This window comes from Felis catus, chromosome D1, assembly GCF_018350175.1.
Source record: "Felis catus isolate Fca126 chromosome D1, F.catus_Fca126_mat1.0, whole genome shotgun sequence".
Lineage (NCBI taxonomy): Eukaryota > Metazoa > Chordata > Mammalia > Carnivora > Felidae > Felis > Felis catus.
The window spans coordinates 79,267,713-79,283,072 of NC_058377.1; positions in this window are offsets into that span (position 1 = coordinate 79,267,713).

Sequence of the window (15,360 nt, forward strand, 5' to 3'; positions counted from 1 at the left end):
CAGTACCCACCTACAGTAATCTTTTTAAAAGTTATATTGAAACCTTCAGTGTCTTTGCACTGTATTTCAAAAACATTTCAAGTTTACCTTGGCCTATATGTGAAGTGACTAAACTTTTTCTAAATTAGGGCAATTTATAACCAATAAAGAACACTATTAATAATTATACCAGAAAAACAGATATAAATTAGCACTTTTCACGACAATCTGGGTCATATGATTACTCTACCTACAAAAGTCTGCATCACCTGATCTATACCTAAATCCTAAAACCAGGTGGATATTTTCCAGTCCTTAAAACAGAAAGCAATTGTCTCAAGTTATTTTCTCTTTCTGGCATTTTTTTCTCCCTTTTTTCACATGCTTTAAATGTCACCTCTTTATGGCTTTCTTTTCTGAACAGCCCATCTGATATTCATCCTCAAAATCATGATCTTAGATATGCCTCTTTTACAGAATGATTCATAAGTGATTAATGTTTATTTTTCTCTCTTCTAACATAATATATTATAACCAATTGAAGATAGAGACTATATCTTGTATCACCAGCACCTAAGTAGTATGTTTGGCACATAGCACACTGTCAGCAAACATCAGATAATAAATGAGGAGTGCTAAGTGTTGACTGGATCCCTGGGGAAGAAGGTATGACCAACACAACAAGGGTAATTATGAAATACTGTTCCTCTAACATGGAATTTTAAAGGTGAGTCAGGCCTTATCCTAATAACACATTACTCTAACCCTTAAGCAAATCAAGCACAGAAAATGGAGTGGAGTGGTTCACCTAGCCATATGGTAACATCCCCTTCGGATGACTCTTGATTTTTAATTAATAACCACACTTAGACTAAACACATCTTAATAGAGATATTATTTTATGGGATAAAGAAGAATAAGAACTGTAAATTTAATCTTGAAATAAAGATGGAACATAGTAATATAATATATCAAATTTCCCCTCAAATTATAATTGTACTATCAGAACCCTAGATAGCTGTTAACTCATATCTGTATAATTGCAATTAGTTATTTTTATTTTCCCTTTAAATCTACTCTTTGTATCACTTAAAAATTCATCTTGAATATGGGATCTCTTTCCTCAATCCTCTAGAATTAACTAGTTGTGTCTTACAGTATATATTTTTTTACATTTTTAAAAAACGTTTATTTATTTTTGAGAGAGAGATACAGAGAGTGAGCAGGGAAGGGGCAGAGAGAGGGAGAAACAGAATCTAAAGCAGGCTCCAGGGTCTGAGCTGTCAGCACAGAGCCCAACATGGGGCTTGAATTTATGGACTGAGAGATCATGACCTAAGCTGAAGTTGGGAGGTTTAACTGATTGAGCCACCCAGGCACCCCTATAGTATCATATTCTTGATTCATACATGTACTGTAGCATTTATCACATCATCTCCCAATTTACCCAATTATATGAATTTCTTCCAGATGAGAGGGAGTTCTCAAAATAACAGATTTGGTCTTATTTTTATCATTGTAGGATCAAGCACACAGTCTAGTAAGTAGTGGGTTTTTCAAAGATGTTGTTTGAAAACATAAAAATTTTTTTTATTTTGCATTTTCTTCATTAGGGTATTTCAAATTTTCCATTACCAAAAGGCAGCTACATAAACATTTCGGCTTTACATTCAAAACCCTTTGTAATCTGGCCCCATCCTAAATATGCACCCAATACAAGAAACCCCTATATTGCAAAGCAAAAGTCATGCAGTTCCCAAATGTAGGATGATAAGTACCACCCCAGGGAATATCAGCATCCTGATGGATTTTGCCTTGTTTCTTCTACCTTTTTGAAATTTTCAAATTTGCGAACATGTGTGTGCGTGTGTGTGTGTGTGTGTGTGTAATTTAATCCTTTAAAGATAACTGATTAAAGGAAAAATAGTGTTCTAAGGAATAGGATGATTGCATGTTGCTATAATATAAGGCAATGTGTAGGATGCGTTTGAAATAGTCAGATCTTATGAATTCAACATCAAAGCCAATGCTCTGTAACTTTGAGTTTAGCCATTATCCTTAGCAAAGCTTTTGATGTTTTTGTTTTTTTTTTGAAGTTGTCAAGTAATAATACATTAGGAGATAAAAGATAAGAAAATTTGGTGTAAATGAGGTTTCCTTCTTTTATTTTAAAGACATTATCAGAGAAAATGCAAACAAATATATTTCTTATGAGATTGAGACAATAGGAAAATGAGAAAAAAAGTAATTTTGTTGGTAGTAGGGATATTTCATTTTCTGTTTTCTTTTTGTATGTTTTACTTTCAAAATCACAAATATTAATAATGTAATCTTCAGCAACTTTTTACCATAGAAAAATTAACAATGAGAATAAAGATCAGTAAATACGTTTTTTCTTTACAAACACAATTATTCAATTTTTCCATGAAATTTCCTTTAAAAATACCAAAGTTTAGTGAAAAAAATCATTTCCTGCTTCTCCTAAAAGTGCTTCTACTTTCTAATAAGTATCCATAGGAATAAAGTACATATTTCAACAAACTATGGCATTGTATCATGCTAAACAAAACTATATACAATTGTGGCCACCTTACTTTATTTAAATATATACTGGAACTTTTAATACTGTAATCTCACTTAAATATCATGTATTACTGATTTAAAGAGTTGGCTATGATCTAGGGGGGATCAGAACCTTGAAAAATATACTAACTATAAAATTGTTAGTTTTGGAAATCTGATTGAATTTTATTCTTTTCACTTAAATGCCACCTTTTCCCCTCCAAATATTTATTTACTTAAATCAGGAGACTAGGTTGCTTTTTTTTAATCTGATAAATCTCTTCTCATCATTATAAGCTCTTCCTACAGCCAAATTTGTTTACTTACCATCCTTCAGATATATATGCTTATGAATATACCTTATGAATGATAATAAAATGACTTACATAGATAAATCTTCTTGAAGGTTATTAATTCTAGGTCTTATGTAACCTATTTTGATATGTTTATCTCATTTAATTCCTCTCAACATTTATTATGGGGTAGGTATTATTTTTATTCCTATATTGTGACTAAGACATCTGAAGAATAAATAAGCTAAATAGCCTATGGTCACACACATACATACATACATACATACATACATACATACATGGACACATACATACATGCATACATATATACAACAAAGAGGGGAGGGGAGGGGTGCTTCGGTGGCTCAGTCCATTGAATGTCTGACTTCAGCTCAGGTCATGATCTCAAGGTTCGGTTCCTGATTTTGAGCCCACATCAGGCTTGCTGTAGTCAGCACAGAGCCTGCTTCAGATCCTCTGTCCTCTTCTCTCTCTCTGCCCCTCCACCGCTCATGCACTCTCTCTCTCAAAAATAAATAAAACATTAAAAAAAGGTAGGGGGTGAAAAAAGATAGTAAAAGGAATAGTTTGAAGATTAGAGGATAGGTTTTTACTTTATCTAAAAAGGAAGGAAGGAACAAAGGAACGAAGGAAGAAAAGAAGGAAGGAAGGAAAGAAGGGAGGAAGGAGGAAAGGAAGGAGGAAAGGCAGGAGGAAAGGCAGGAGGGAAGAAAGAAAGGAGGGAGGGAAAGAAGGAAGGAAGGACAGAAACAAAGAAAGAAAGATCTTTATCTCTTGCTCACTTTGCTCTGTAACTGCCTAAATGTACTTTATTCATCTAATCATTTCCTACCTTCACCATGAAGCACCTCTTGACCATACCAGGCCATTTTTCTCTGTATATTTTAAAAAATATTTGCCAAGAAAATGGATGGCATTACCCATTTCAAAAATGTTTCATGTGTGGAGGTCTTTATATGTATATATAAAAAATAAGCAAACACACTTGCTGAACACAGCAGGAAGCTGAAACAGTTTGATGTTCCATTTGAATCAACAACTAAAACATCCAGTTATTTAGGGGCACCTGGGTGGCTCAGTCGGTTAAGCGTCCGATTTCGGCTCAGGTCATGATCTCACAGTCCATGAGTTCGAGCTCTGTGTCGGGCTCTGTGCTGACAGCTCAGAGCCCGGAGCAGGCTTTGGATTCTGTGTCTCCCTCTCTCTCTGCCCCTCCCCCACTCATGCTCGCTCGCTCGCTCTCTCTCTCTCTCTCTCTCTCTCTCTCTCAAAAGTGAATAAATGTTTAAAAATATTTTTAATCCAGTTATTTAAATCCAATGTCATTTAAAATCAAATATTTTCAACTGGAACCTAGGTCCATGATATGACTCAGTTTAAGGTTATAAGTGGATAAATTACCAGGTAAATCAATAATCTGTGCAGTTTTTCAATAAGTTGAAACTCCAGTTGAAAATTACTACTTCTAGTACTGTACTGAATAAAATCCCTCACTGACTTTCTCAACAAACCAGTGTTCTCCATATCCTCTGAAACACATACTACTTATTAATGACCACAACCCACTAAAGACTTGTGGCTATCCTTACCATGCCTAAACTACTAGTGTAGTTTGTTCAACAAGAGTCAACTGAATAAAACTCTATCCCCTACTGATCTTCAAACTATTCATTTTACTATATTTCTCTGCTAATGAAATCACTATACACATCCTGATTGTAAACACTCAAAACTTTAATCCATTTAAACATATATAAAAAATTAAAGCAAACAAAAGATTATACAAATCATCACTATATTGGTTTTTTTTTAATGTTTTTATTTATTTTTGAGAGACAGAGAGACAGAGCATGAGCAGGGGAGGGACATAGAGAGGCAGACAGAATCTGAAGCAGGCTCCAGACTCTGAGCTGTCAGCACAGAGTCGAATGAGGGGCTCAACCTCACAGACCGCAAGATCATGACCTGAGCCAAAGTCGGACGCTCAACCAACTGAGCCACCCAGGCACCCCATAACTGTATAGTTTAGAATTTTTGCCATCCATTACAATAAAGTTTCATGTCTTTAAAATAATTATTTTTATATCTATTATTATTTATCATACTGATCTCTTATAGAGCTTTTAAGTTTCAGGAAAGAATGGCATGCTGACAATATTTTGCATTGTCCTTTATGAGAATTATATTCATGTTTAACTGAATATGTCTTTGAATTTAGAACAAATCCAAAGAATCTAAAAGGAAGTATCATAAAATTTCATTAAAACAGAACATCACAGATTTTAAACGTACTTGAAAATGTAATGAATGTTTTCAGAAAGTAGGCTACATGGCATCATAGAATATTTAATGGGAAAGAACTCTGAGCTTATCCCTATAAATCCACCAGCCTGCTGGATGCATTTGTATAAGAGCTTCAGTAAACTCACTGATTAGAGAAAGTATATAGGTAAATTTATGTGAGTAGGCACTTTCAATTGTTTTTATCTGTGATCCCCCACCCCAAAAAAGGAAGAGTAAGGGGCTTTTTTCATATTACTAAGTTTATGAATTTTTGCCATCCTTTAACAGAGTTCAGTGTTGCTGTTATATTTCCCATTCTCTTTATTTCACAATATTTATTAATCAGAATTTCTCTATTCTGCTGAAAAGGATCGTCAACTTTTCTCAATAAATGTATATGCACTGAAACAACTTAAATCAGAACAAAGTGGTGTAAAACGGTAGGTTATGGAGCCAAGAGTCACAAATGTGCTTTCATTGTATGGAGGTTTGTTTGCATGAGGAATCTGCTACTTGTTTTAAATATAATAGTGCAAGGGCAATTAAGCTTTGGAGCTTGTCTACATAGTTGAATATTTCTCTGTTCACTCATCTCTCACATTTCTCATACCTGTCACATCTGAACATTTAGTAGAAATTTATTTTTAACAGAATTCTAACCTCCGCATTTATTATTCTAAAGATAAGTACCTTGGAGTCGCAGGAGAAGCTGAGGCATATGGTACTTCTGCCTGCATATAATTCAACGTTCCTTTAATTAAATAGATAAAGCAAGTTTCAAAAGAATCTATATGACTGCTCATATTTGAGATTTCTCTTATGTGCGTTAAACTTAACAGCACATCTAAGGGAAAATTCAGTTAATAATTTATGGTGTTTTGTATTGTATAATTATTTTAATTTAATAAAAATCAAATAAATGTTTAATTTCAAGTGATAAATTCTTATCATAAACATTGTAAAATAAGAAAAATGGCAAATATAGCAGCAACACATACTCTCTTAAAGGATAAAAAAATTCAGAAAGTTAGTAATATGGAAAAATCTTAGAGTCCTTGCTTTTTTTTCTATCACATGAAAACATAGAGTTGGAGGTAATTACTGAAATAATTTCACCTATTTGTTTTCCATTATATAAATAAGTTGAGTTATGTATTTGTGTGAGATAAAACTTCCCTTATTCAAATCTCATTTGATACTCACAAAATTGAAGAAAAATGACTTGATCATTTTAGGTACAAAAACTAACTCAGATCTTTAGAGAAAATAATAATATTTATGTAATAGAAAAATTTCCAAGTTTAATACAGCAGTATGATTTTATAAGGCTTTAATTAACCATGGTGTTATTTTATTTAGACTAAAAGATTTCTAGCACTATAGCCACAAGCTATAAAAAGCTATTAAAAGAGGTTCTGAAACTAAGAAATAAAACCATTAATAACACCTTCTTTCAAAGCCTTCAAACCCTTATCAGAGCATTAATGTTCAATGAACTATTTGGGGTAAACATTCAGAGTCTATGTGGTTTCTGTGTCACCTTATTGTCCTCAATCATTTTGTTTCCCTATGTCCTATAACCACACATTTGGGTTCCCTGGATTCACACCAAACTACTAGATCAAGACTGATACCCTTTTAACTTTTAGAGAAAACAAACAAACCCTAAGACACTATTATTCTCAGATGCATTCTCAGGAATTAGGAGTGCTTTGAATGAAATAAAATTGTTAAAAAATAATAACAAATCCAAAGAATGTAGCCAGCAATACCGAATCCTTAAAGTAATAAAAGTAATCATCTGATAAATAATATATTTTATATTTTAAATGTTTTACACTTACATTTTAATTTGCTCAGTTCAATAAGTAAAGCATTTGAGTACACACAAAGAATTTTGTTTTTATTTTTATATTTTAAATTTTATAGGCCATCCATTTTATTATCACTGAAATGAACTAATTTTCAACATCATTTAACAAACCCATTTTCCTTTTGTAAAGTTCAAACATGGCTGAATATTTTGGTATCTAAAATATAACTGAAGACTTAAATAGTTTTAATTATAACAGTATGTAAGACCTATCATTGAAACTCTACGGCTGATCGAAATTTATTATGAATGTTTAACAACATGTCCCGCTAGCAACAGTGAGTACAAAATGAAAATGGAAAATAATCTTTCTTAACTTCTTTTCCCTTTTCACTCATAAAGGCAAATCATACTGTTATATGTGATTTCAAATGTGTATATTTATTTATATATTTTTTGGTTTTCCCAAATAGTTTACTTTTGGAATGTTAAGCAAAAAAAAAAAAAACATTTGGAAATAATGCAAATATTAACATAAGGGTAAACTATAATATGTTCTTTTGCTTGGACCTTTACTGAATAGAAGTATTCATTGAGAATAGACCTCAGAATCTTATTCCACAGTGAACCCACCATCTCATTTTGAAAACAATGAAGCCATTAAAAAAAAAAAAGCTCCTGTGAATACAGGCTATTCATACTATTTTTTCTTTCTCCCTCTACAATAAATCTTTACAATTTATTATAAAAAGTGACTTGAAAAATTATTACCCATCTGCCATGGGCTAGTGTTTATCAGAAACATTTTCAATAATATCCAAACTATAGAAAAATAATATCAGTAAGTTTTTTTACATTTATAAATATTTGGGAAACATTATGAGCCTTTGCTATTACAAAAAAAAAAATACACTTTGCAATACACTTTGCAAGCTCCATAGTATATAGAACTGGACACTATGGAGCCAAATGTGGAAATATGGCTTTGAGATAATGTTGATACAACTAATTATATTCAAAGTCCCAGGGATCATATAACCATTATGGTAACATAAAGCCATTTTTGAGAATTCTTTTGGCCAGGTGTCCAAAATAAATCTAAGAAAACTGGTATATTCCTTAAGCACTAGCTATGTGCTAGGTACTATGATAGTCTTTCTATAATCGCATTGTATTCATTATATCTATTTAGTGCACCCAGAAGATCTAAAAGATAAATATTATTATCACACCATTTTATTAATAAAGGTTCTGGAATACAGGGGAATTAAATTAATAATACCAAGATAATGAAGTTAGTAAATGGTCAGTCCATCTCCAAAGTCTTTATTCATCATCAGCATATATGGACCGACAAAGAGACAAAATATCCCTTATTGTCCAAGCATAGGACCTTAGTATTACATATTTACAAGTACCCTTAATGTTTATCTTATACAATGTCCCAAAACACGTGCTTGAATTACACTCTACAATACCTGGGGTCTATCTGTGGATAAACACTTCCAAAGACAATTTATTCATCCCAGCTTTTTTGTCTTTGGCAATCTTCCTCTGACTTTGAGAGGCATTTATACTAGTGCCAGATAAGGTTCATGTTCTCAAGAGTCAACCACAAACTGGAAGGCAAAGTTATCTATTTTGTGGAACTTACATGTTAATGGAAGATATAATGAAAAACAAATTAATAAGCCAGAAAATATCAGATAATAATAATGGATTTGAAGAATCCAAAACAAGTTAACAGGATGAAGATTGAGTGGGAGTATATTGTAAATTGGATGGTTACAGGCCTTTCTAAGAACATTCAAGCTAAAACCAGAATGATGGGGAAACTCTTAGTATGCGAAGATAAAGAGAAAATTGTTCCGTGCTGTTGGGAAAAAATAAACTTATGCAGATATCTTAAAGCAGAAGACAACCATGACCTATTCTAGGGAAAGAAAACAAGTCTGTATATAAGGAAGGGGTCTGTCCCAGGGGCTGTGTGGAGAAAGGTGGGAGGGATGCCAGGACCTAAGAGGCACTGCTTGAAGAGAAATAGTTTCTTTCTAAAAGAAGATGGTTTAAAGCAAGGAAGGGACATCAATTTATTTATATTGTTTAGAGAAGTAACCCTGGATTTTGTGTTTTGAGACAATGATAATAGGCCAGAATGGAATAGAGACTCTTAGGAGACTCTTGTAGTTAGATGTCATTATCTTAGGCTAAGTCTGCAGCAGTGGAGATGGTATGTGGATGATTTCTAAACATAGTTTGGAGGTAGAACTCACAGGTCTTGCTAATAGATTGTATGTATAAGAGAAAGAAAAAAAAAGCACTAAGTGGTTGGTTACCTCAAGTTTTTGACTTGAGCACAAGAATATTTGTTGATTCAATTTACTAAAGTGGAGTTTTACTATCAGATGAGGTTTAATTCAGGAGAGAATCAAGAGTTCAGTTTTGGAATTGTAAGTTTGAGGTATCTATTAGATATAGGAGAGGAAATCTGTACTTTTAATCCATATTTTCCTATTTTATTCTTTAGTACCAGAGTCATAAAGGCTAATACTTCTTCTGCATGGAAGTACTTCAAATAGTGAAAGACTGTCTGCTCAGTTAATATTAACCTTCCTTGTAGTGCTTGTCTTAAGACATGTTTCCCTCACCCTTCCATTTTTCTCTCCTCTGGTTATGTTCCAATTTGCTTATACAATCTGAATGAGGGGGCTGATAACTAACTAGACAGAGCGGCACTGGGAAGATAATTTAAAGAGGATATTAATGCTCAAATCATAATGTGTCAAGCCACCCATTTTAAGAAGTAACAGATGAGAGGATCCTAGTGTAAAAATATAAAGGTATATTCAGGGTTGAGGGGCGCCTGGGTGGTTCAGTTGGTTAAGTGCCTGGCTTCGGCTCAAGTCATCTCACGGTCTGTGAGTTCAAGCCTTGCAACAGGCTCTGTGCTGACAGCTCAGAACCTGGAACCTGCTTCAGATTCTGTCTGTCTGTCTGTCTGTCTGTCTGTCTCTCTCTGTCTCAAAAATAAATAAACATTTATAAAAATAAACGTATATTCAGGGTTGGGATTTCAACATATGAATTTGGTGGGGGGAGGCACAATTTAGTCCATAACAGGTACAATGTGAGAATTTCCAGCACTAGAGAGAGGAATATTTAAAGGGTATAGTAGAGACAAATGATTCTGTGCAGCAAAGACAACCATATTTCCTTAGTGCAGCACAAAATGGGACAACACATGAAGCTGTTTTAAACCAAGTTTGGGAAAAACATACTATATATTATTAACTAACTAGGATTTTAGTCTACTCTTTAATCTACAAAAATTTCAATATGAGGAACTGTAAAGTCCTAACTTTTGGATTTCACCTTTATTTAAGTAATTGAGGAAAATCAACAAGATAATGTCAGAGCCGGATAGAACCATGGTATCCACACTTTTAGATTCTCTCAGCCAAATTGTGCTATGTCTAATTCTGGCACCTTTCTTTTTAAAAAGTGTTTTGAGTTTGAACACATTTGAATTTGACAAACTGTCATACAAAGAGAACCTGAAGTAACTGGGAATATTTAGCCTGTAGAAAATATATACAGGATAAATTATGTTTGCCTTCAGATATTGGAAAATTTGTTTGATGAAAGAGCATGACACTTGTTTTGTGCAATCTAAATGGTAAAACTTAAGATCTTTTGGTGGGAGCCCCAGGGAAATTGCCAAGAAGACTGTTTTAACAATTATGTTATCTATCAAGTTAATGTTTTGCATTATAAAAATGGAACTTTGAACAGCCACTTGGAGAAAAAAAACATGGGAAAATCAAACACTGATTAGACCTTTGAACTATATAATCTTCAAAGTTTCTTTCAACTCTGAAGTCTAACATTGTACAATAAAGGAATCCTTCATAGATTAATTCAATATCTATGGAAGACATTGAAACAGACTTATTGAGATGGTCAGTAGGGACACAGATGATATTATTCAGTAACTTTTCTGCCCATAATTGAAAATTAAAAGCTGCCCAACTTGTAATCAAAACTATTGTTCCCAAATCCAAAATTCCTTCTTGAAACTTAATAAAATATTAAAAGAATATCATTTTAATCTTCCCTTCATAAGTATGGAAAATAAGACAGCATGGGTACTTAGTGTTCAGAGGCTCAATAATTTGATTTAAAAGTTTTCAATAATCCAAGACACTTTTCAGTGGTCAACAACTTATAAATATGTTTTGAATTATTAAATTAGTTTCTCAAACAAAAACTTGTTTCTCTCTCAAAGAATGAGGGACACAGTTTAATGACTGAGTTGAAGAATCGAAGGCAATATGAGAAATTGCTCTTCTTATCTCATTCAACCAACACACTGTTGGTTATAACAGAATGAGGACAAAGAGCTGCCAGTACTTGACTAGACAGGTGACAGTAGAGTTGGTTCTAACAAGATGCCATCCAGGCCTAAACTTCAGATTGTCTCTGAGATGATTTGCAGATATCAGTGCAGGTGAATCATTATTCATGAGGAGCCATTGCCACGGAGTACATTCTGACTTGCAAATATCCCAGGAAAAAAAAAAATTTGTTCCCTGAAAATTATCGTTAAACCCAGAGGTGGGAAAATAGAGATTTGTTAAGTCAATGCTACTTTCCTTTTTTTTTTTTTTTAACATTCCCAAATATATTGCATCTTTTTTTTTTTTCTTTTAGGTAACTGACAAAATGTTTCCCATGAAAACATGAGACAGGGTCACCTAGGTGGCTCAGTTGGTTAAGCGTCTAACTCTTGGTTTCTGCTCAGATCTTACGGTTTGAGTTTGAGCCCCACATCGGGCTCCCCACTGACAGTGTGGAGCCTGCTTGGGATTCTCTCTCTCCCTCTCTCTCTCTCTGCCCCCCCTCTTCTCATGCTTTCTCTCAAAATAAATAGACAAACTTTAACACAAACAAACAAATGAACAAACAAACATGAAATGGATTAGGGAATATTGAAATAGCCTACATTCAATTTACCCAAGCTCTTACTCAATCTATTCTAAAATACAACTCATCTTCCTATGCAACTTATTAAAGAATAAATATAAGGACTTCAATGATAGCCATTACTTAGCTTACTCCACTGACATTTAAAAATGTTTTCATTGATCTTTAAGTGAGAACTAGGAAGAGAATGCTCTCCCAAATAGGCTATATTATTGATTTTTGTAATACTTAAAAGTAACATTAGCTTATAGGCTACAAGTGTTCAATATTCTCATAAAGTTACAAAATAACATATACTAATACTTAAATTATTGCATTTACAGATTTGGGGGAGACTAATAGTTATAGTACAAGTTCAATATTTCATATCTTTATGCAAATAGCATTTTTCAAGAATACCAATACTTTTCTGTTGAAAAGGCTTATTGTAGGCATTTCCACATAATGAAAGAAATAGACTATAGGAATAATTTTGTCATGGAAAAAAAAGCCCCATATTTCTCCAATATAAGCAGTATACCTATTCAGTTATATACAGGCAACCTTCAAATTTCATGTTAAGTCACTGTCTTAAAGTTAGCTTAATCACATAAATAGGAGTCTGGCTTTGTAATTTCTTGGGCTTTAAAAAAAATAGTTGAGTCATTAGGCAAAGTTTTTTTTAATCCCCTGTTATTAGAAACTAAAGAATTATAATATACATTTCTAATTCTCAGAGAAAAATATGAAGGCAAAAGCTAAATAAAATTATTTCATAGACCCCTGATTGATCAAAAAATATAAAAAGCAGATCATATATATCAATATAAAAGTATAATATAAATATGAACACATGTCTATGAATATAAGAATGGTATAATCAAATTTATAGATTTCTCTGAAGCACATGGATGTTGCTGTAATAGGACAGTAAACATTTAAGTGAACGTAGTAAATCAGAGTTGCCTCAAGACAGAGAGTGAAAATAGCCATTGTTTTTCATGGCAATTTATTGGGGAAGGATTTCTGTTTGATGATCAATGGGACACAAAACACATAAGTAATGAGATGAAAATTTTTGGTACGTTAGTATGTTCAAGCAGCCTGAATTATGAACACTCTCAATGAAGATATATCTTAATGCAATGTACTTTAAGATTCAAAATCTATTTCAGGTTATTTAATAGCATTGCATTTATTTAATGTTATTTTAAAACTGTTCAGTATGAAAATCTAAATCTGTTACCTTCTGTTTGGTCAACTGCAAATTGCATTATCCATTTATTAAAGCAAAATTTACATAGTATAGTTTTTTTTCCATATGTTTATTTCAATTATTCTATTATTTTACTGGTACATGTAGGAATTGCAACACTTTACCTCTAAAGAAGGAACAAGGCCAAATGAGTAAATTATCATTCAGGGTTCATTACTGGTATAGGAAAGTAAATTTTAATAAACCAGGGAATATGATGTCAGATTTTCCTGCAAGTTTCAGCACTGGTATATTGTAATCATTTATAGCTAATTTTTGCTAGGAAAACCCAACACATAGGTGAGAAAATTTCAAAATAAATTATTTTACTGCAGTGTTTTTATGAAAGATAGCAAATTCAAAATGATTTCTTACCCAAGTTACCAAATTTATAATAATGATATTATTATTCTATACCTATTCTAGTATTCTATCTTATGTGTTCTTCTACTAATAATGGTATTGATTTTTATCTGGTTATTATAGCTAGTTATATAATCATAATTATTATAACCACAGTAATAATAGTATTGAAAATATAATCTACAGAAAACTTTCACATATGTTTATTTCAGTTGATCCTCACAGAAGCCTTTCACGCAGGTAACGAATAGTTTTTTCACCATTTCGTAGAGGAGAAACTAATGCACAATTGTCTATGTCACCTGGCCATAGTCATTCACCTAATAAAACAATATTATGCTCATTAAAACACTTGGCCCCAGAGTTATGGCATGGGATTTGCAATTTATGGGTTTACATACACTTACAATTATGAGTAAAGTTGTGTTTACAAGTAACTACATCTATCTCAAACAATGGAAACATTAGTTAAATTTTTACTACCAACTCTATCAAGAATTGATACTTTAGCTGATATAGGTATATCTGAGTTACTTTCTTTATTTCTCTAGATTCACATTCCTCTTCTAAAGATGTCCACAATAAATTTATGGATTGTACAACTTGATTAATTTTATTCTCCTAGAGTACTTTTATCAGAAAGATTATGACTGCTATTTTCACTGCTAGTAATATCAAGCCTAGGGCATTATTATTCCTATCCAGTCTTAATCTCCTTAAAGCAAATTTTTAGTTGCTCATTAACTTTTTACTTTCTGCTTTTCATACTGCTTCTTAACCCCTTCACTTGTGTCTGTTTTTGTGTTGTTTTCTCTCATTTTGAGTTCTCTTTGCACTGCCCTACTCTCTAATGATACTCCCCAAGTTTTATCAGTCTCCATTATGTATTTTATCTTGCTTCTTTGAATGTTTTCAACAATCTCTATGCCATCCCATCTTTCTGGATTCCTCCTGGCTATGATTTAATCACTTTTCTGCTTCCATTTTATACTGCTTAAAAATGGTGTGCCCACTCTCATTTTGTCAGTAATCAACCCAAAGTAATTTTGCTTTTTCTTCAGGTGTTTTATATCACTAACCACTTCCTAATTACCATATCAAATGGATAGTTTCCAGACTTTGTCTTTCTTCAATTCTTAGCTAAATTTGCCTGTCTGTACTTTTTGTTTCTGGACTTTTTTGCTCTGCCTTTTCTCAGAGATTTGTCTATGTTATAGTATTTATGAATATTGTGTTTATTCCTCTTGCTTTATTATATCGCATTCTATAAATAATTCATATATAGGGCATATTGTCGACAGACATTGGAGGTGGGTCCAGTTGAGGCTATTACAGTATTTCTACAAATATTCAGGAATACACCTTTATTGAGAACTTACACATGGCACAGTTCTGATGGGTGTATGGAATTGCTGGGTCACAGAGTACACATACATTTAATAAACAGTGAAGAATATTGGTTTTTTAGTATACATGAACTTTAGTAAACATTGCAGAATAGTTTTCCAAAGTCCAAAGTATTTGAAAGTAACTTATGCTGCTATCAGAAGGGTTTGGGAGTTCTACCTCTCCTACATCCTTGCCAACTTCTGGTGGTGTTAGTCTTTATCATTTTATTTTTTAAATTTTTTTTTAGATTCAATGTTCTTTTTAATATGCTATTCCTGAATATGGCCATGCCTGTTTTAATACAAAATGGTTTTTTTTAATATGAAATTTATTGACAAATTGGTTTCCATACAACACCCAGTGCTCATCCCAAAAGGCACCCTCCTCAATACCCATCACCCACCCTCTCCTCCCTCCCACCCCCCATCAACCCTCAGTTT